Source organism: Gallus gallus, chromosome 6, assembly GCF_016699485.2.
Source record: "Gallus gallus isolate bGalGal1 chromosome 6, bGalGal1.mat.broiler.GRCg7b, whole genome shotgun sequence".
Classification (NCBI taxonomy): Eukaryota; Metazoa; Chordata; class Aves; order Galliformes; family Phasianidae; genus Gallus; species Gallus gallus.
Window position 1 is genome coordinate 27,121,621 of NC_052537.1, and position 21,949 is coordinate 27,143,569.

At 41.7% G+C, this 21,949-nt stretch overlaps 2 long non-coding RNA genes across 3 annotated transcripts in view; one reads left to right on the forward strand and one right to left on the reverse strand.

Annotated features, from left to right (window-relative positions):
* LOC107053737 overlaps positions 1-11,988 on the forward strand; it is a 62,700-nt gene extending 50,712 nt beyond the window's left edge. The window contains exons 13-17 of the long non-coding RNA XR_006939782.1: positions 707-1,113; positions 2,562-4,216; positions 6,343-6,600; positions 7,292-7,392; positions 8,710-11,988. This is a non-coding gene — a long non-coding RNA (uncharacterized LOC107053737). The remainder of the gene's footprint in view (positions 1-706; positions 1,114-2,561; positions 4,217-6,342; positions 6,601-7,291; positions 7,393-8,709) is intronic.
* The window catches only part of LOC107053736, a 60,473-nt gene that overhangs the window by 6,450 nt on the left and 32,074 nt on the right, over positions 1-21,949 (reverse strand). For both annotated transcript variants that reach the window (XR_006939783.1, XR_005860999.2), the window contains 5 exons: positions 21,045-21,157; positions 20,571-20,643; positions 14,401-15,372; positions 11,986-12,159; positions 4,001-4,913 (listed from right to left, as the gene is read on the reverse strand). This is a non-coding gene — a long non-coding RNA (uncharacterized LOC107053736). The remainder of the gene's footprint in view (positions 1-4,000; positions 4,914-11,985; positions 12,160-14,400; positions 15,373-20,570; positions 20,644-21,044; positions 21,158-21,949) is intronic.

The following is a 21,949-nucleotide window of genomic DNA, read 5'->3' on the forward strand; positions in this document are numbered from 1 at the left end:
CAATGGTGGCTCAGATTTCTGTCTCAGCTTATGTTCAGGGAAACTAACCACATCATGCTTTTGGGAACCAGACCTGAAGATTTTGAGAGTTGTCTCTGCTTAAGAAAGTGTGCAAGCACTGTCACAATCTCTGTAGTCTTAGTCACAACTATATATACACACACACACGCGCATCACAACTCAGCTTTTAAAATAAGCCTTACTCAGTCTGAAGTCCTTTCAAGCTAAGTTCTGATCTGCGGTTTCTACACAAGGTCACATTTTAAGTGAGCAATCGTTTGGATGTGGGTTGCCTTGGAACTGATCTCCTTTACTACCATTTTACCCCCATGATATCACCACTTATTTCCCTAGCACGGCATTCAGTTTACACACGGGAAGGTGGGGTAATCTGTGTCAGACATGCTAACGTGACTCTGCAGATCAGTGCTTTTGTCACCGAGTTTTCACTGATGCTAAGTGACTAAATCACTGCAGGTCTAGGTCTGTACACTTTACAACTTCATAAAAATTTCAGCTGTTGTTAACTTCCAGCCTCCCTATTCTCCTTTGCTGTTGTTAAAGCAAGAGAGCAGATTACTCAAGTGTTTAATGCATTGTTTCAGACCCAGGGAACAAGGGTCATGTCAGCTTCTTATAATGATTTACCACTGATCAGTGGCAGTATTAATGTGCCAAACTTCTTTTATTCCTCGCCTGCCCTCAGAAACGCAGTCCTGAAATGAGCAAGAACTGGATTTAACACCCAAGTTTTCCTAGTGAGAAAAGTACCTCCAAAAATTAAACCAAACCAAAGGTGACCTGTGTGTCTTGTGCAAGGAGGATCAGCTCTGCTCCAGAAGCCACGGCTGTTTCACTGACTGTGACATAGCGAAAACTAAACGGCTGGCATATCAGCCCACCAACAGACAGATCACATGCCTTCCACCAATGAAGTGAGCTATCTGATGCTAGCCTTGCTGAAGCTTCAAGTCCCTGCTGCTCTCCCTTTCTTCAGAGAGAACTCCTGCCGGGTTGGTGATGTTTGCTCACTCATTGAAATCACAGAGCTGGTCCACAGCTGCACAAGTTTCACTGCTGGGAGGCTGCCTTCTGCTAGTCGAGTACCATGGGGTACGTTACAATCTTTCCACATTAATGGCCTGGCATGAGGCTAAGCAGCTAGGGGTGGTGTCTGGAAGGTTCTCAGGCAGCAACACTTTTACTTATAACAAAAGCATGTGAAAAATAAGGTCACCGAGGATGTTTTCACAGGTCTCAAGAGCCATAGCTTTGTTTAACTTATTGAAAGAAAAGTCAGTACCTCCCACTGAATCCTTCACTCCATACTGTGGCCACATCACTGAAGGCCAAGCCATCCCCTTCAGGCACCTTTTTTCACTACCTGCGCAGTAAAGAGAGAAGGGACACTGCTACAGTGTCCTTCTCCCTGTCCCTGGCAGGACTGAACTTCCACTGAGCTGAGACAACACTTCTCCCAGTTTAGAAAAGGGAAACCTGTAACCAAAGCAGCGGGAACCCAGCATGCTATTCTTTCTATAAGGGCAGAGTTAGCCCTAAACCTAGTCTCCAAAGCAGAAATATAAAAATATTTGAGAATACATCTAATATCTAGAATTGAAAAGGTAAGCCTGCTACAAACATCTCGTCATCTTGCTAAGCAAAGGTAACCCTGAAAAATATTTGCCTGCATATGTGTGTGCCTATTACCTATGTAAATGTGACCAGGAGAGTTTAAGTTGCGCAAAGAAATTGTATCTTTTATTCCATTCTCCTCTGGAGTTTTTGGCTGGCAGTGCATGGCAATAGCTGCCATCTGAGAAAACATGCATTTCTATCAGTAATGTTGTGTTTGCTGCCTAATTGGCTTCAACACTAGGGTCAAACTGAACTGTTCTGATCAGCCAAGCAAGAGAAGTCAGTCATACTTGACTCACATAAGGAAATTGGAGCAAAACAAAGGGAATGAAGCTGTGCCTCCTCCCTGAGCCACACTCAGTACCTACAACTGTAGTGGGATCAGCATTACTACATAGAGCTGTCTTAGTGAAGAGCCCAACTGATTATCATGGCGTTCCATCAGGGGCCCCTCATGCTAGTTGCTTTACAAAAAGGTAATTAAAAAAAAAAAAGCCCTTGCCGCAGCAAGCTCATAGTCTTCATTTAACACAAGGTACTGAAGTGTTGAGGAGCTGATGCATTTCCATATTCTCGGTTTCAGCAGTTTGGTACCAGAAGACTGAGCTGCTCTCCAAGATTCTGTACCTGGGTTTTGAATTCTGCTCTCTCTACTTTTGTGAGTCACTGAATTCAAAGCCAAGATCCAAGCACTGATCAAGCACTTGCCATTCAGAAGGAGAGGAATGCTCACACTGGTGTCATTTTAAGTCAACAGCAATTTAAGTAGAAACTGTAGTTAAGGAGAGAGTGAAGATTCAGATGATTTCATAGAAGCAGAAGAGAACATCTAGTTACAAGCTGTAAACTGCACTCAGTGGAGTAGGCCTTGTTTACACACAGCGTCAAGCAGAATTCTACATTCAATTCTGTTCTCTTCACAGAAGGATCAAGTGGAGGAGAGCTGCACTAATCAGAAGACACGCTGTCTGGGAAGCAAGCCCATTTTGTTCTTCCAGAATCCCTCCCACTGCAAGCACCAGACCTCAAAATGACCCAGAGAAAGCCTCTCCAATCCAAGTAATTTAAATGCAATGAATGTGATTTGGCTTCTAGTTAGTTCCCTTGGAAGTAATGAAAGAGGTAATTAAAGACTGGACAACTACCTTAAGTAAAACATTACACCTTAGAGCAAAAACATTTCAGAAAAAACTGTTTGGAGGCTGTGAAAGCCAACTCCATGCCTGCCTGAGTGGGGAACACAGCATCTTTCTGTAGGTCCCACCACACTTCCACACACAAGCTGTGAAAAGATCAGATAAGTGGTAAGATTTTCCTACACTGTCCTTTCCACCAACATTACTTCTGACTGCAAGCTGCAGTTTTTCCTCATCCAGTCCTCCTATGCTGTCCTGAAACACTTGCCCTGAACTTCTAGCAGAAGAGTCAGGGAAAAGAAAATGCTGAAACTACGTTTTACAGATTATGACTTGCATCTGGAGAAAGTGGATCACCCTGGTTAAAGGTCTGACACAGAGTGAAAAAGAGTCACCCAGGAGCACCTTCGACAAGTGAATTTGATTAGCGCCTTGCTTTTGAGGAAGCACAAGTATTACCAGCCCCAAAAAATACATCCTAACAATTTAGTGGATGGTGCTTCTGTGATAACAACAGAACAGGTAGTAAATTTCTTCTCCAAATTAAAGTGGAACAACATCTGCTATTCAGTCAACAAACAGTGCCTTCTATAAGATCCTAAAAGCAATTTCTCAAAAAAAAAAAAAAAAGTAAAATATCCCAAACCACTTTAAGTATATTTACCAAGGTGAAGATAAAAAGCAGCATAACTCTATCTGTGCACACATCAGAGCAACAACCCAACCACCACATAATTTTATTAAAGCACATAATGAGTGCTCAACTAAACTCTCTATAGTAATTCTGAGTATATCTTTGCTCACTCAACATTTGTCCATAAACAATGGGTGCCTATGATCAGTTGAAGTGAGCAGTACCAGGACTAATTCATTTACAGCATTCAGCTTCAACCCTTGCAGTTAATTCTACACTACAGACTGCTTTACCAGCCCATAGCACATCTTAACTAGAACAGGGACTTTGAAATGCAGTTTTGCTCTACCACCAGCAATTATTTCTGTCCTTATGGTATGCTTTATCAGCTGCATATGAAGCATAAGGAACTCATGGAATCTCAGAAAAAGCAAACATCACAGTAGATCTTTGTAAGCAAGCTTAATGCTATGACGCAATGGAAAATACAGCAATAATAGCAGGATGACACAACTCTAGGCTGCAGCAAATGAGAACAAGCTCAAAAAACAACAGCTATAAATGCAGAAACAAAAGAAGAAAAACTGCTTACCTGTAGAAGACCTTCAGTAGACAGGAACCTCCCACAGAAGATACCTTTACCTCCGCTGCCAACCCTTAAATGAGGTCTGGGAGGGGAATGGATCCTGGCTCCACCCCTTCTCGTCACTCAGGAGCATTGCATGCACCTGAGCTCCCCTGGATTGGCCCTGCCTTCCCACCAGGTGCTCAATCACCGTTTCAGGTCATGACATTTCCACTACATCAGGTCTGTATAACTGCCAACTAAACCAGGACAACCGTCTTCCATGTCAATCTTTTTCAATCCTCCATTCTTACTAGTTGATCATACCCTTTCTACCTGCAAATCCTGACCCTTATTTGAGATAAAATAACGCAGTCCTGGAAAGTTCACATGTTCAGTGCCTCAAGGATCCACATCAAAGAAAATACTTGCTGTATTACCCCATGAAAAGAGGGAAGGGTCAACAACATTCCTCTGATGACAAGACACCTTAAAAACTGTTTTGTCGTGGTACTGATACTGTACTTAAATGGGGACTGCCAATGCATACAAAGGAAACTGAGTAAACACAGGCTTTGCAGGGAGGAATTGCTGTTACTGTCTTCTGTAGTGTTTGTAGGATGCAGCTGTCATGGTTACAAGTTCTTATGTCTCAAGCTTTTGTGCGTGATTGTGGTTCCTCTCTCTCTACTTTGAACTGAGACTGATTGCAAGAGTGACTGTTCCTTGGTCAACCACCGTGCTGTGCCTTTAATATCACCAGGAGGATCATGAGTAACAAGGAAATAGATTGAGTTTTCAGTGTTGTAACTGTGGGACTGCAGGCCAGTGCAGCAGTGCAATGAAAACACGGTTAATGTCCTCTCGAAATTCTCCAGGTGCATCTTTTTCTTCACAATTATAGGTTGTTAACTTGTTGACAAAGTGCTGTATGTGTAGACTGAGAAAAAGATGAGGAAAAGACAAAATTGTTAACATTTCAAAACGAATAAATTATTATTGTTAACCATTCTGTATTCTTTTGCCGTTCTGACTGGCTGATTCCCACACTGCAATGTTATGAACCTTTTTTAAATAGGACAAACGCCAGCAAGGGGCAGTTCTGATAGAGTTGATCTTGTCTTAGGATAGAAAGACCAGGTGATGTCTTGAGATCCCTTCCAAAACAGTTTTTCTCCTAAAACACTCTGAAAAACTGTTCTCTTGGATCAGCAGTAATTTGCATTCCTTTTACATGAGTGGAAATGAATACACCATCTTCTTGCAATAGAGGTCAGTCCGTGTTGCATTCAGATCAGGCTCATTTTTAGCTACTAGGACGCAAGATATTCAAACACCTGAAATCATCTGACTTTGATGTTATGCATGCTGCTTTGCAGATTTTTAATGAGAAAACCTCGTATTTAATATATTCTGGATCTAGAAACTAGTTGATGAGTAAGCTGAAAACATCCACTAAAATATTCTTCATATAGCTCAATGTTATTTTTATTCTTGCCATTTAAATTCTTTCTTCCTCCATTTTTCATACCATTTCAATTAAAGTTAATCTTGAATGACTAAGAAGAAATATTTTTGCGGAAGAGTAAATCATCTGTTCCTTTGTGTAAAGTGATTTCTCTCTTAAACAAACACAAGCCCAGCAAAATCCACTGAAGATCCGTGATATTTTTTCCCATATTCTGTCTGACCAAGTGATATTTTAGGATTAACTTTCATTAACCTTTTACATAAACGGAAAAAAAAAAAAAAAAAAGAATTGTATACAAATCTTCATAAGCTGTTAATCATTTAAAAGCTGACCTTAAGAATTCTTTAAAACATTTCTACTTGTGAACAGTAGAAAAAATTAGTGTACAGAATGATATCAAACAGTAGTAATGACTCAGAACAAGCAAACTATCTGGTTTTTGTTTCTCTTTATGTAGCATTTTTCTTTGTTTGCAGACTCTTGGCTTTTCCATCATGAGCCTTGCCTACAAAAATTCATAATACAGCCAAGATGGAATAAGTAGTATAACCCTAGAACTGTCCATAACACTCATGTGGAATAAGAAGTGTTCTTCAGATTTGTTAGAAAGTGTTTTTGTAAATGGGATCAGTGACCTGAAGACAAGCTGCTAGATTTTCAGAGAGGAATTAGATAACAGGAAAGGGTTTCCCAAGAATGGATTAATTGAGATGTGGGTCTTTGTGTATATGAAACTCTGCTGTTGTGTATGGAGACCGGTGCAACTGTATGGAGACGTGGATTTAATATCTCAAGTGTGAAGGTGCAAGTACAGGTAGCTGAAACCACTGTTTGGGATTGTACTCCAAAGATCAACTGGGTAACACTCTGCATTTGTATAATTTCCTCTCACTTGTAGGTATGAGTGTTTTGGAGAACTATCGTTTGAAGAATGCAGCTGCTTTTCACTGGTTGGTATCTACATGTGTATGGAGTTCTGTGCAGTGGTTGAATGTGCAGCGCTTCGAGACCTTTCGGTACGCGGGGAGATTAAGGAACCACAGAGCTTGAGAGAGAGGAGTTTGCATCCCTTGTGAGAATTCTGATATCCCTGTGTTCATATATGTTGATATTCTCTTCTGAATGGTGACCTGTTTACGTTGGATGGAGCCTAAAGGTATGGGTAGATAACGTACGTTTCACCCATTTCTAAAAATTACTAAGGACCATAACCTGTAAAGTGCACCGGGATCCATTTGACTTGTTCCTTTCTTTTCAGGCTTCCTCCAAACCCACCCCTCCTTTACAAAGTCATTTGAAGGGTGGTGGTATGTCTAACTGAAACAAAAGAGAAGTGCTTTGCTTTTATAGCTAGACAACCAATCCGGGCAATCAAAGAAATATTTTATTTATCTTGATGTTAAACTGCATTCCTGTGGAAGAAATCACTGGCTTTGAACATCTTATTTATGAACAGATCCTTACCCAGCTTAGGAAATTTTCATCAAATGAGACAGTGTTTACTGGTGGGGGGCAAAGTGTGTGAGGGAGGTCTTATACAGGGAATGACAGAGTTGTCTGGAACTTTATGAAAATGCGGATACTGAGCTATCAGCATGCCTGATTAATTAACACTTGTTTATATGCTGGTTCTTTCAGGCTTGTTTCAACAACCCAGAACTGATTCTAAAAAAATCCCTTTGCGGCTCCTTTTCCCTTCCAAACACTTAACTCATGATTGCAAAAATCATTACCACTTTTGATTATAATCTTTAATTAGCCATAAAATGTATGCGTTGAATTATTTACTTAGTGTTCATTTCCATCATCATGTTTTGACAGCTTTGGCATTAATAAATTTTCTGTAGACCCAAAGACCCTGGATATCCTTGGACTGAGTTGCTTAAGGACACGTTGCTTTCCAAAGACCCTGAAGAATGGTGTGCTACCAAGGATTTTTCAGTCCCAGGTGAGTTTCCTGATCATTAGCCTGTCTCTTCTGTGTACTATGTAGCTTACTGAATCTTTAAGATGTTTTCTTCTGAGTGGATCCAGTTCAAAAGGAAAGGAGGAGATTTCTGCACAGCCTGTCATGCAAGGGTGGTTGTGTGGCTTGAGGCCAAGTTCACCACTTGTCTGCTGCATGGCCTTCTGGGTTGGTTTTGGAGGCATTCAATTGGTTTTCCCCAGATAAATAATTTGAATATATTTTATTCTTTATGATATTCTCAAAGGAGACTTTATCTGTCTCATGGAAGTGACCCAGCAATTCTATACTTGACTCAGTGTTCCTTGTGTCTACATTTCTGGTGAGTGGATAGAATGGCTCAAAGTATTCTCAGAAGGGTTTCAACATCCTCACCAAGGCCTTTAGGGCTGGAGATAGCAGAAGTTATGGGTGTCCTATGGGTTTATATAAACCATATCCAACTATGAGCTTCATTGGGAGGTGGGAGGACAGCCGGTTTTCTGCCCATAACCGTGTTAGACCCAGTGGAGATCCCTGCAATCACTAGCAAGTTGCAGTGTAAGAAAAAGCCTCTGTGACTGGATCTATTCTTCTTATTTAAGACACTGAAGTTTCTACCTGTTCAGCTCCAGGGCTGGTAGCTGAGTACAGCTTCCAGTGAACTGAGGTCACTGAAGTTCTCTGTCGCTGTCTGAGGCCATCAGGGTTTTAAGCTGTGGATAAGATGCTGAGGTTTAGGCTTTGTCTGATTATTGCATTTCTGTGCTTTTCTATCCAATTTGATGAAATTACAGTGTTCATAATTGCAATCATTGTGGGTAGGTATTTTTGTGTGCATGTAATTTACCAACTTTAATGAGTAAATAAGCAACTAACTACTGCAACAAGAGATACTCCCCAGATCTTTAAATAATAATAAATAATAGTGCCACAGTATGCACTCAGTCTGGAACTACTGCCCCATGTGTAATTACACCCATGCAATAAACCGTTTAAAACTGTTAGAAATACTTTCTGTCATCACTGATGGTAGTAAAATAATTTTGCATGGTTCATTTGCTGCAGTACTTAATTTTCTTTAGTGCTTCTGGAAGGAGTGATTGTTATGAGAACAAAAATGACTGTAGCAAGACTGTTATTACATGTTTGGTTTCTGTCAGCAATTTCTAAATCCAAATAAAACTACAGCTGCTCCAAAAGTAATGCCTCCTATTTCATTATGTTGACTGACAGCAACAGAGGCTGATGTTGGAGCAATGGCAGTAGAGGTTGAACCTTCCCACCAATATTCCATTACATTTTATTGTTGTGTGACAGCTGGCAGCGGAGGGGCGGTCTGACAAAATGGCACCTGACATGGAACTGTGGATGAGGAAAAGGTGTGGAATTGAATTCTTCCATTCAGAAAAAAAAATGCATCTATTGAAATCTTGGTATGTCTCTGGCTATAGCACTGTCACCCTCTGGGCCATGAAGCAGTGAACTGTTTCGCTACTCAGTAGCAAGGAAGTTAAGTTTGTCTATCCTGGTGAGATTTGAGGAGAAAATCTGTTGCTGAGGACAAGAAGTGCCTGTAAGTTTGCCGGGCAGGACAAATATGAGCTCCCATCTATTGTGCTGGCCGTAGGAACAGACCATCACCTCTCCCTTTCCCAGACTAAGCTCCAATTAATTTCCACTCAGAGGTAAACTCTGATACTCGGATACAGTGAACAAATACAAGTATTCAGACTGGCTCCTTTTAGGAGTATGTGCAGCGGAACAGCTCTGCTCCCCCAGACAAAATACTTTTTATGTGAAGTAGGCTACAATGAAATTCAGTGACTCTGTTTCTTAGTAGCAGCATCCACTAGGCATTGTACTAAATTTTAACAACGGAACTTAAAATACTTATTCAGATTGGTGCTTCTGACTGTCCGTACATTGCAATGTCTGCAATTAAAATACAAAAGTATGAGTATTGATTGCAAAAATAACATATAGATAGAATAGAATTCATATAGTTCAGAAAATACTTAAGGTTTGTACAGTGATGTGACTTTCTGAGGCATCTATGGTTAGTGGGCAGTATTGGTGGCAGGTGGACGGTTGGACTAGATGGTCTTAGAGGTTTTTTCCAACCTTAATGATTCTATGATCCTTGAATACAAGATATTGCATCTCAAGGACTCATCTCCAGGCTTGCTTCCTAGCAAATCGATCTTTTCAACTGCTTTTTCTTGCTAGTTGAGCCTTTATGCTGGTCTTTTCACGCAAAAACCAGCGAGGAGTCTGGGGAGTGAGGGCAACATCCTTTCAGAGCACATCTTTCATGGATGAGTGCAATACTTTGTTTTGAAAAAGCAAAAATCAGTGAGTGTGACAAAGAGCCGCTCCCAAAGCTGCAGCTGCCTTCTGAGCAGCAGGTAAGTTCTGTGGCTGATGAGCAGGGAAGCCACAGGAAAGCAGTTATCATGGCATCAGTGTGAGATCAGAGTGCCTTTTGCTTGAAGCGCTGAGAGAAGGCAAAGAGGGGAGGAGAGGTTTTGCATTGGCTGTGCCAATCTGAGCCTTGTTTGCTCTGCATTTGAGAGGTCTGAGAGGGAGAGTTAGCATTTCTGAGTGCATTTTTGAGCAGCAGTTCTTCTACTCTGAAGTTGGCCCTGAGTAGACTGGGTCCATCACCTCAGTCCATCATCTCTCCACCTCGAGGGAAGCATGAGATCCTCTTCCTTGGCTGCTCCATGCTGTGTGGAGGAGCTGAGGAGGGGTAGGAAGGAAGTTAATGGGAAATTAATGGCAAGCAGGGCAGGAAAAATGAGATTGGAGGAGAGCGATAAGAAGGGGTTTCCTGGGTCATGGAGTACACTGCTGAGATACACAAACAAAGTACAGATCGATTAATTAAAATGGGAGTACTTAAAAATGAGTTAATTAAAGATTAATTGATTAATAATTGGTTACATAATTTGTAATCACTATAATTACATTAATTGATTAATTAGAAGTAACATCTATTAAAATGTATCAAGCTTTAGGTCTGGTTGGTGAGTTCACTCTCACTGATTTATGTATTCTTCTGGTTCCTTTCCCTTGCCTGACAACTGCAAACTTTCCTAAAATTCTGGCTAAGTTGATTCGTGACCACATTTATCTGGTTTGTTCTTGTTCCCATCTAGAGAAGAGTATGTACGTAGCCTGACTCAGTGTGATGGCTCTGCCAGCTGTGCTGTGTGACCTCCAAGTGCAAAGGTGACCACAGCCATCTGCCTGCCCCTGCCCTCATGGGGTGCTGGGGTCAGAATGAAACCAGAAGCACGGTGCTGCTAACTCTTATCAGGGAGGTCAATACTGCCCTACATCCCCCATCTCCCAAGTGACAAATTAGCCCTCGACTCTTTAATTTATGCATTCCAATTTCATGTCCTTTGTGGAGCCAGGAGTTGGACTTGATGTTCCTTATGGGACCCTTCCAACTTGGGGTATTCTATGATTCCACCATAAAATGGAAGGAGGTTCTGTACCCTATGGTAGAGACCAATTTCCAGCCACAGAACATGACTTTCCTAATTCCTCCTGTAACATGGACAGGTAACGTGGACTCCTGGTTGTATATTAGAAAAAGCTTCCTCTCAGAAAGAGTGGTCAGGCACTGGAATGGGCTGCTGTCCCTGGAGGTGTTCAAGAAACGTGAAGATGTGGTATTTAGGGACATGGTTTAGTGGGCAATATTGGAGGTAGGTGAACGGTTGGACTAGATGATCTTAGAGATCTTTCTGAACCTTAATCATTCTATGATTCTGGTCCTGTAGATGGTGACAATCCAGAGAAGTAGCAGGATGTGGTCACTGTGAATGTGGCCAGTATCTTGGTAGGTATCTCCAGGCTGTGAATGCCTACCCTAAACTGCTTTGCATCATTTGACCTGACAGCCCGCAAGTAGCAAGATCTCATTTATTCAGCTGGCATGTGGGGCTGTGAACCTATCTGCCAACATTCACAAGATGTTTCATGGTGACAGTAATTACTGTAATCAGTCCCTTTAGTAGCAGGCTTGAAGCCTACTCTTTCCATTGGCATGGTTGATCTGACTGCAGAATAAATCACGTGTTAACAGCTGGACTAAAAATCCACCCACAGATGTTGCTTAATAGGAGCCTGAGTAAGTCCTCCCACTGCTGGTACATTTAGTACTCCTAGAACAGGCAGGTGTATAATCTAGGAAATTTTCCAGTTCGGCCCTTGGAGACATGAATCATTAATGTTCACTGCTAAGAAATAAGGTCCTTTTTACCCATAGGGGGAAAAAAATGAAAGACCACGAACTCAGAAAAATGGGGTAGGACACCTGGGAGGAAACAGCCACTTTTTCTTTACGCCAAAGGTAGCTATGGGCTTTCAGTATAAGAAATAATGCAGTGGTCTCTCCCTGTACTCTGATACTTTTTCATGTGTTATCTGAAGCACTCGCAGTGCCTGCAAGCTGCGGTCAGAGGCGTCAGGTTGTGAATCAACTGAAATAGTTACGGACTGCTGCTGGTGGAAGTGTGCTCACAGAGCTCACTGCTGTGGCTGAACCGTGCCAGTTCTTGAAGGAAATGCTCATGGACTCACCTGGGGGCTGGTGTGGCCCGGTCACAGTCGTCCCCATGCGGTGCAAAGCAGAAAGAGGCCCATTGGCCCATTTTCAAGAAAAAAGAGGTTTCCAGGACAGAGCCCACAGAAAGCATTCACACACAGAGCCCTGTGTAATCCCACAACCCTGACATAGTTCTGCAAATGGATAGCCTGAGAAAAAAAAAAAGAAAAAGAAAAAAGGAAATTCTACTTTTATTTTTTCTTCCCCCCCCCCCCCCCCCCCCCCCCCCCCCCCCCCTTCTACAGTTTTCCTGTAGTTTTTCTGGTCCTTTTCCAGAATTGTAGTATTTTATAAAAGTGCAGTGGCTCAAGCCTCCAGCAGCTGCAGGTGATGTGGTGGAACAAGGGGAGAGAGTCCCAGAACGGGTGCTCTAAACCTCGACTTTAGCTGAGGGCTTTCATTGCCGTTAGCACGAGGACACTTTTTGATGGTACTGGAACATCACCTGGCTTGGGTGGCCTCAGCAAAACAGACTCTTCAGCCTAAGCAAATGGGCATATTTTCCATCTAGAGTCAGCAGCTCGGTTTTGCTGTAAGCTGGCAGAGCCTGTGTCTCCAGACCTTTACATCTTTACTTCAGCTCTCTCTCACTTTATATTTTTTTCTTGCTTCAAAAAACAACTACATTTAAAGAAAGAAACAGTAGGAAAAGGGCTTTTCAGTTTTGATCATTGTGATTTACCAGAGAGATGACGGCATGGAGCTGCTGCCTGGTCCCTGCAAGGTACATATAATGCAGTTAGTCACAAGGCAGCATGAATAGATGCTGCTGAATTGTGAGCACTTGTGTGACTAGCAAACATACTGCAGCCTCTTCTGTGAAAAGCACTCTTTCTGGCTTTTACAAAACAGCTGGCAACACCTCGAGAAAGTTTTCAGCTTTTGCCCAGAGCTCATAGCTATGGAGCCACGTTTCACGTGGCATTAATCAAGAACGGAGATAGTCATACGTTTTGATGTGACTGTTGACTTCTTAAGGACATCAGCTGTGTTCTACTTTCCTGTCTATTTTTGTTAGAGTGAATATCCTTGCCGTGGAAAAAGTAAAAACAAAGATCTCTTGTTACATTTTTAAAGCCAAAATCAAAACCCTTTCAGGAACAGTTCTTGACTCTGTGGATGAGGAATGAGTTGTTTTCTGTTCCCTCAGTTTCGTCAACTGTCCGGGGAGATTTGTTCAATGACTTGTGACTGCTGTTTGTCGAAGGAGTAGGAGAATATTAATGCTTGCACTGAGGCACACAGGGACCTGGCATGGGGTTGCTGGGAAAAGTCCAAGGAGAACCAACAGCAGCTGTCTGAATGCAGTTATGTTATATTGTGTTGGAGAAAATTAAAAAAAAAGACACAAAAAGTTTTTTATTTGTTACATCTACAAGTAAAATTTCCTCACTCGAGTGGGGAAAGAGGAGTATTGGCCATGCGCTTCCATTGCCAGGCAGGAATGGCATTTTGTACTGTGGCAGAGAAGAAAAGATGAAGCTTTGGATGAGGCAAACAACTGGGAGGAACTCTAAAGGTCAGGCAGAGCAGACCTGGGCAGGTCAACTGCTCCTCATAGCCTGTTGCATTCTTCCTTGAATAGTCCTAATGGGGAAGCTTAAGTAGTGTACATTCAGTGCTTTTAAGTCCTTGGACTGAAGGTGAGCAGCTCTAAAGAAGAACAGATGAAGGGTGAAATACAGGACAAGCTGTTTTTAAAAAGATCCATACTAACAGATGGTGTTGTACCAAAAGCAATGACCAATTTGCTGTTCTGTTGTTGAAGCCCCAATCCAACAATCTGAATTTATGGAGAGTCAAGTTTCCTTCTGAAAAATGCAAATTGCCCTTAAACACGAGATTATAAAGTAATGAACAGTTTTCCTTTAAATGGCTTTGGCACCGATGAAAGCAAACCTTTTTTTTTTTTTTTAATATCAGAAGAGCCCCTCAGGACAACAGATTATAGAGTCATCTTGCTTCCAATTCTTATGCTTTTTCCACCTGGAAACATTTTAATCTGTAGTTTTCTGATACTGTCTTCTAAACAGTTTGTCCCCAGCACAACACATGAATTCTGTGTGCCATGTTTTATTGGCAAATTAGCGAGGACACAGAAAAACTGCATCAGCATATAATAAAAAATGCAAAAGCATCGAGCACATATTTACAGCTCGAGCTGTTCCAAAAGGCTCAGCAGCTGAAGCAGTTGAAGACCTGCAACTTCTAGAGCAGGCTGACTGCCTAAATCACACCTAATTTTCTGGGATCTATTGCTATCAGTAGTGGGGAAATCAGAGGTAGATGATATGAGCAATCCACTATTAGCAGTGATGTAGAGGAGACTGTCTGATTCAGAGCAGACGCTTTTATTTTATCCGGAAGATGAAGTTCTTGAAGTCACATACCTGGAGGTGTAGCATGAGTGAGTGTGTGGCTGGTCTCCTCTTGACATTAAAATAGACTTGCTCAGGATAGCCAAGTCATTTGCAAAGCTGCCCAAAGTCATATGTTTGCAAGATGAGGTCTGATCAGGACTGTGCTCTAGCATTTGTATTTTGCTGAGGCACAGCTTAGGGTCACCATCTCCTCACAATTCTCTCAGAGACACCTGTTCCAAAGCAGCTTTCTTTCAGAGACAGGACTGTTAGCATGGAAACTGTACATCATACTTCAGATGTGCCTCCAAGCATGTGCTGGATGGGAGGAATCACTTCCACGCATGAGGAGGAAGCTGCTGTGCAGGACCTGTTCCAGGTTGTGGATGATGGGTTTGCCAGTGGGTGTTGTTTAATGTCTTCATATGGACTGAGATTAAATCCCACCACACTTCAGAATTAAACGCGTGACTGAGCTTGTGGCTTAGTGAGTTACCACCTTCAGCAAACCTGTGACAGGCAAATTTCCACAGCAAATAGGAGGTAAAATATACTGCTTTATACCTCTTTCAGCTACAGAGTGTGATCCCACCAGGCTCAGCAGCAGGAGAGCAGCAACTGGGCTTACTGGGTGGCCATCCTCACTCCAGCTCTTGTGGCATCCCCACAAAAGATGGCATCCCCATCTTCACCCCAGCATCCGTTGTGGCAGCAATGGATCCCAGTCTGTCCTTTGGCCTCATTCAAGTGACAGCCCTCCAGGAGACCAAGAAGAGCGAGTAGATGATGGCAAAAGAGCCCCTATTTTGTCATCATTTGCCTTTTTGCCCCAGGAGCACTTTTCTCTTGAACACTTTTTCTCCATTACTTTAGAAGCTTTCTAGTCTTGAAAACAATCTAGTCATTTTTCTAGTCTTCAGAAGCTGGATCCTGGTTGCATTCTTTTACAGCTTCCTTGCAGTTTCTAAATGTTTTCCCACAAAATAACACTGAAGTCTGTGCCTGTAAAGAAGTGTTATAGAATATTTTTATATAAGCAAGATTAATGATGTTGGAAAACAGCGCATTTGTCGTGCAGCAGCATTTTGGCAGAAGACTGAGCTTTGGTGAGCATTTGCTTTCTATCATGCCATGCATCACCAAAGATCTAACCTGAATTAATCCCTGAACTTGGAGTTATACAAAATCATGACTAAGTCCTACAATAAATAAAATAAAATAAAATAAAATTAAAAAAAAAATTAAAAAAGGAAGAAAGAAAAAAGAAAAAAAAAAGGAAAACCAACTCCTTACAGTTTAAAAGTATGAATTCTGATAGAGAAAGGAAAGCAGTTGTAAAAATTCCATCTCTGTACTTTGTTTGTGCCCTCCGAAATTGCACTTTTGCTTGGTGGAGCTAAACTAATCAGATAAGAGATGCTTGTGAATTATAAATGAACGCGCTGAAATCTAGAGTTAATTAGAAGCTATAAAAGCTAGAAGAGAAATGTATATACAGTATTTCTGGAGGTCACGTGCTGGAATTTATTTTTTCTTTAAACAAATGAAGTTTGTGTTATTGTTAGTAACCTATAGCAACCACAACAGATTTTGGAAATAGCATTTAATTGTGTGTAAGGTACAGAAAAAGAAACTATCCCAGTGATCCAGAAGGAGCAAGAATTAACAGCATGCTCTTTATTACTCTGTCATTTTATCTCAGAGCAGAAGTCCGATAAACCACCTGAAGTAGTAGCTTGAAGCCTATCCCCTGGGAGCGTTGTGAGGACAGCAATCTGCTGCTCACTCCTGAATGCAGGCAGAGTAGGAATGCTTTCCCTTAATGCCACTAGTTCTGTGAATTGCAGCGTGTGAACTCAGCCAGGCCCTGAAGGACAGACTTTCCTGAAAATGACTCTTAGGTAACGTGGCCAATTCAGCCAATTCAAGGTTGTTCCTTTTGGCATATTCCCCATTTTTGTTTATCTCTAGAACGAAGCCTAACAGCAGTTCATTATGCTTCTCTTCGCAGAGCTCAGTGGGTATCATTTGCAACTTAAAGGAGGAAAAAAATGAACTCAGAAAGAACAGATCTGGAGCAGGAAGCAGTGGTGCTCTTGTGGGGGACAATTATAACCTAATACATAAGGCTATTGTACCTTGGAAAAAAAGTAGAGCAAAAAGCAGACCAGGAGCTCTGCCTGAGAAAAGTTCTGTTATAACTGCCAGCTCTGGGCTTGTGCTAGTGATCACGTACACCAGAAAGGTGATGTGTTTCATGCTGACTTCCAGGTATTTGCTTTTATAATGCAACATCCTGAAAGATGAGCCGGCTAGAGCAGAGTGAAGGGGAAGAGGGGACAGAATTAGAGCATTTACCTTCTGGTTTCCCCCGTGCTCAGCGTGCTTTGCCTGCCTGGATCAACCACCTTCAAGGTGCCCCTTGCTGCTGTGCCCTTGGCACCGGCGCTGAAGACCTTGTCTCTGTTGGGGTGAGAACTGCAGGCTGCATTGAGCTGGAGCCCCTCCAGGACGAGGTGTTCTGGTACTGATGGCTCTGAGTCTGCCTGAAGTGCTGGCGTGCTGCAGAAGGACACGAGAACTGCAGGCTCGAGGCAGAGTGTGGTTAGCTACAAAAAGGATTGACCTGGGGCTGTGAGCCCCACTGAATGCTGTGGTGGAGTCTGGGGCTGAGGCACCTCTGTTTGCTACAGAGACTGAGCTGCGGGGCCACATGGAGTTGTATATTAATCAAGGCTACCAAGGCCTACTGAGACTGAAGTCTCAAGAGCAGTATCAGTGTGCTGGTCAACGTGCTGATCTCCATGTGTCAAGCTGTGTTGGGTGGTAATAGGAAACTGGGATTCTACAATAATTACGACTTATTCAGGGAATTGGTTAGAAATTACAGATCATCCAAAAAAAGTAAAACTCCACTCTCTGAAAGAGAAGAGAGTGGTGAACACATTTTCTATCACTAGGAAGCTGAAAAAAAACAATGCTAGCTTTAATCCCCACAGAAAATTGACACTGGGGTTACAACGTATTCACTGACTTTACTGGATTTTCCTGCTTGTTCCCAGCACAGAAAACAAATGCAAATCATTCTGGGGGCAAGTAACCCCCAAAGGCTTCATTCCTTTCTTTCCCTTTCTTGTCATTTCTCCTTTAAACCCCAATACTTGCTTTGCAGACCTTATTATTAGCAACTGTGCAAGAGACTGGAGAGAATGTTGCAGGAGAACTGTATTTATTTTTTGCTTCCAATAAAACAATGTCTCTTTCTTAGCGTGTAGTGTCTTGGAGCAACTTCATTGTTTGGCTGCAGGGTGTGGGAGTGAAATGGAGAAGGTGATCTCCGAAAAATTACCTCAAAGAGCCCATTTAACTCCCAGGCTATAGGGCTGTCCAGCATCCCTCAAAGCTCTATTGCCAGTTTATGGAGGAGAAAATAGTCAATATACAGGTTTGCACCATCTACTGTGGAATGCTGGCATTCAATTATGAGAAGAGCAAGACAACCCATTTTCATTTGACACCAAATATATAGAAAACATGGCCCAGCAGGAAACATCTCTCTCCTCTGTGTTAATTTTACCAGGGATTTACCAGGCTTGGTAATGTGCAGCTATAATGATCCCAATAATAAAACTTCCAGCTGAGTCAATCTCATCTTTTGCCCAGCGAAGAAATTTTTGTAGTATTGGAGCTCTGTATATATCGAAAGTGACCTTGTTACATAGGTGGATCTTCCAGTGATACAGACCTGCTACCTACAAGACAGTGCAGAGCAGCATTTGGCCAGGGACCAGCACACCCTCTGACAGAGTAGTAAAGCAAGAACGCTAAGATGGTTAGATGGTTAGGATGCCTCTTCTTCTCTTATTTAATATGCCAGGTCGAATAACCTCCATTAAGTTTCAGAAAATTATTAACTCTTTTTTTTTTCCAGCTAGAAAAGAAAGGTAGTTTTGTCTTCACAGTTTGCTGGCAGATAGTGAGACAAGGTAAAATGAAGATTGGCTTCATACTATAACTCAGTGGGACTTCTCTCCTGAGAATGGAGTGGAGCAAGGCAGGATTAATGTTGATTTTACCACTGTTGCCTTCTCTAAGGGAAAAAGTCCTTGCTGATTTAAGACAATGTTTTTTTTTGTGTGTGGAAATCTTTGGGGAGTTATGCTGCCTGTATTTAAGGTCTCTAGAGGTCCGAGTCCCTCAAGACTTCACGGAAGACAGACCCGGACTGAAACTCTGAGCATGTAATAAAAAAAATTAACTGTAAGAATGAAATGAATGTAACCACAATGACCATTCAATGGCTTCAGCAATTACCTGTTAGATACAAGGAACTTTGGACCAGTGTTCATCCAGACTTTTTTAGGATTACAATTCCACATGAAAATACTGTGCAATTGTTTGAGTTTTTTTCTTCCCAGCAGAGCTTCCACCGAGAATTAAGCTTACAAAATAGAGTTTAGTAGGATTTTGGCTGCCTTGGTCCATCCTAAGCAACATGTTTTTGCATAAGGAAGTTTCACATGCAGCTTTCAGCTGCCAAAAGTTTTTCTCAGATATCTCCAGCTGTGATTCTGTGCGTGTGGCCCATTAGGGTCAGGGGCAGAACGCAGAGGCAGGAATAAACATGGTGCAGACCAGTCTTAGGTAGCTTATGTAGAGCTGGTATCTGATTCCTGATAAAGAAAGTCAAATGTGGTATTTGTTACCTCACTCACAGCCTGATTAATCATTCTCCATCTTTACCCTCTACTGTTTGGCTTTTGCCACTTAGAGGCCTCATTACTCCATCCTCGTAATGAATAAGTCAATGAATATTTTAAAGCTTCAGCTATTACTGCCTGTTAAATCTTCCTACTTAATGGTTTGTGGGGTTTTCAGAAATTTCTGACTCAGTTCCCTGTGGTTTGTATAGGTTTGATAAAGGGCACAGGGAAGAAAACAGGTGACGCTTCTTGGCAAATTTGTTGATACTGGCATAAATGATCAATTGGAAAAAATAATTACAGTAGTGAGTAGGAAAGGAAAGGAGAACAGTGAGTTCTTGAGGGCTAGAAACAGAAGAAATAAGGTAAAGGTAGAACCATTTGTGGAATTCAACAGTAGAGAGGTAGAGAGGCATTGAGGTAGACACAAAGGAATACGAAGATGGAACATTTAGTGTTGATACGGATTTGTACAAAAAGAGAGAAATACCAAGAAGGTTGGGAGGTGAACAAGGGCCTGGTTTGCATTTTAGCTTCAGGGAATAAGCAGTCAAATGAGATGTTGAGGGGAAAATATCAGCAGAGAACAGGGAGTATAAAGGACAAACAAGAGAGCAGTTCTGAAACAAAGCAGTATTGACATTTTTGCCCTTCTCTACTTTGCAGACAAATCAGGAAAATAAAATGATTGCCTTAGAGCAAAACCATGACTAAAGGAGAGTAACACTATACACCCTCAGTGCCTGAAGCAACTCAAGGTACAGAACAACAGAGGCTGCAGTGTAAAAGGACCTTACACAGCAACATGCAACAGTGTAGTTCTGTCTGTGGGCCTTGGGACTTCTGCTCTAGTCCTATGAAATGCTATTATTTTGCTTGCCCACTTCCTCATTGCATGGAACTGAATAAAAGGAATAAAGTTTCTGTTTAGTTATCTGCTATTAAGGATGGTTTCTAAATAGTTTCCAGTGTCTGGTAGGTTTGACATTTCAAGGACATCTCAACATCCTGCTCAGAATATACCATGCAGTTTCAAAGGCAGAAGGGATGTTGGAAACATGTCCTTTTCCAAGAAACATTTTACAGCCCTACACACGTTCCCAGTTCTAACAGCCATCTCCATTCTCTCAAATGCTGAAATGTCCCCCCAGTTTCCTCTTCTTTAGGCTGAACAAACCAAGTGGTCTCAGCCATTCATTGCATGTCTTATCCTTCAGAACCTTCACGGAACCTCCTTTGGCACACTGTTTACTCACGTACAATTTGCCATCAACCAGAACCCCTAGATCCCCTTCTTTGGAGTTGCTCTCCAGACTCTCGTGCCTCAGTCAGGACACATATCCAAAGTTGCCCTGTCCCAAGTGCAGAATCCAGCACTTGCTCTTATTACACTTCATTCAATTGGTGACTGCTCTAGTCAGTCAAGGTCTCTGTGCAAGACCTCACCACCCTTCAGGAAGTAGGCAGCTCCTCCTAATTTAATATCTGCAGACTTACTTGGTATGACTTCAAGTGCTGCATCCAGATCATTTATAGAAATGGTAAAGACACCGAATTGCAGATGGTCAGCCTGGTTGTTGAAAAAAAAAAAAAAAAAGTAGTATGAAGTATTAGGAAAAAAAAAAAACTAATTAAAGAAGGAATCTGGAGAATCTTCATTATGGTATCTAATAGTCCCTTTATCTCAAAAAGGAAGCAATAGTACTAACAAACAAAAAGAGATGGACATTCACAGGTATCATATCAAAATCAAAGGTATTAATCTCTTTAAATGGAAAAAAAGGCTATATTTTTTCCAAGAAAACAAAACCAAAAGGCCTGGGCTCTAAATAAATGGGATGTTCAGTGGAAGAAAGGTTTAACTACAGCTGCTAAACTCTACCGAACATATGCTTTTTCTAACACAGAAAATCTGTGTTTCCACTGGAAACTGAGGCAAAATACCAGAGGAAAGATGTCCTCAAGCTTTACCTCTCTGTTCCCTCATTAGGTTTCTGCTGTGAACCACATTTGCTCTTGATCTGAGGGGATACAGGTGCTACTACAGTCATCTTCTCATCTCCTCCTCCACACAGCTTTCCTCCCTGGAAGTTGGAACACAATCAGCGGAGTTAATATGGGTGAAAATAAACGGAAAACTGTGTTTTTTTTTCCCGGGATTTGCAGATGCTGTGACAGGCTGCCTTGGTTAGGAAACATCAGAAGTGTAATCATATTAATAGAATCATTTTCTTATGCATGTGGAAATGGAGATGATGTGTCATTTACAAGTGAATGAAGACTCAACACTGGCAACTGCTGGACTGCATAATATGGTCATAAAATGCTTCAGTTATAATAAGTCTAAGAAATTATTGCACAGCTGTAACACAACTGTGGAGATTAGTAGAGAGTTTCAATAGATTTTTAGGTTCTCTCTTTTTAAAAATACCTTTCATCCTCAATGCAGCCTGATTGCATATGGTATCTGGCATGAAGGCAAGAAGCAACTACAGCAAAGTCTTGCAGAGAAAACGCTAGCATTTTTGGATGTGCTGACAGTGTATTTCCAGGAGGTGAAGAAATTCCAGAAGGCAAATGATGGGATGAAAGACAGGATCATGGTATAGACTTTACTCAGAGATGGAAATCTGAAGAAATCAATTCCTCCCTTCCCTGAGAATTTATGACTATATTTTTCACATTCTCTTGGCTATTTCTATCAGAGTTTGATCACAGGTAGAGACAAAGAGTCTGTGCAGCCATCTGTCCTGCTGTGATGGCTTGTGTTGCATTACTCCTGCCCTCAGGTAAAAGCAAGATCTAGCTGTTCATTGCAGGGGAGTTGGACTAGATGACCTTCCAACTCAAATGATTCTATCATTCTATTAAACTGA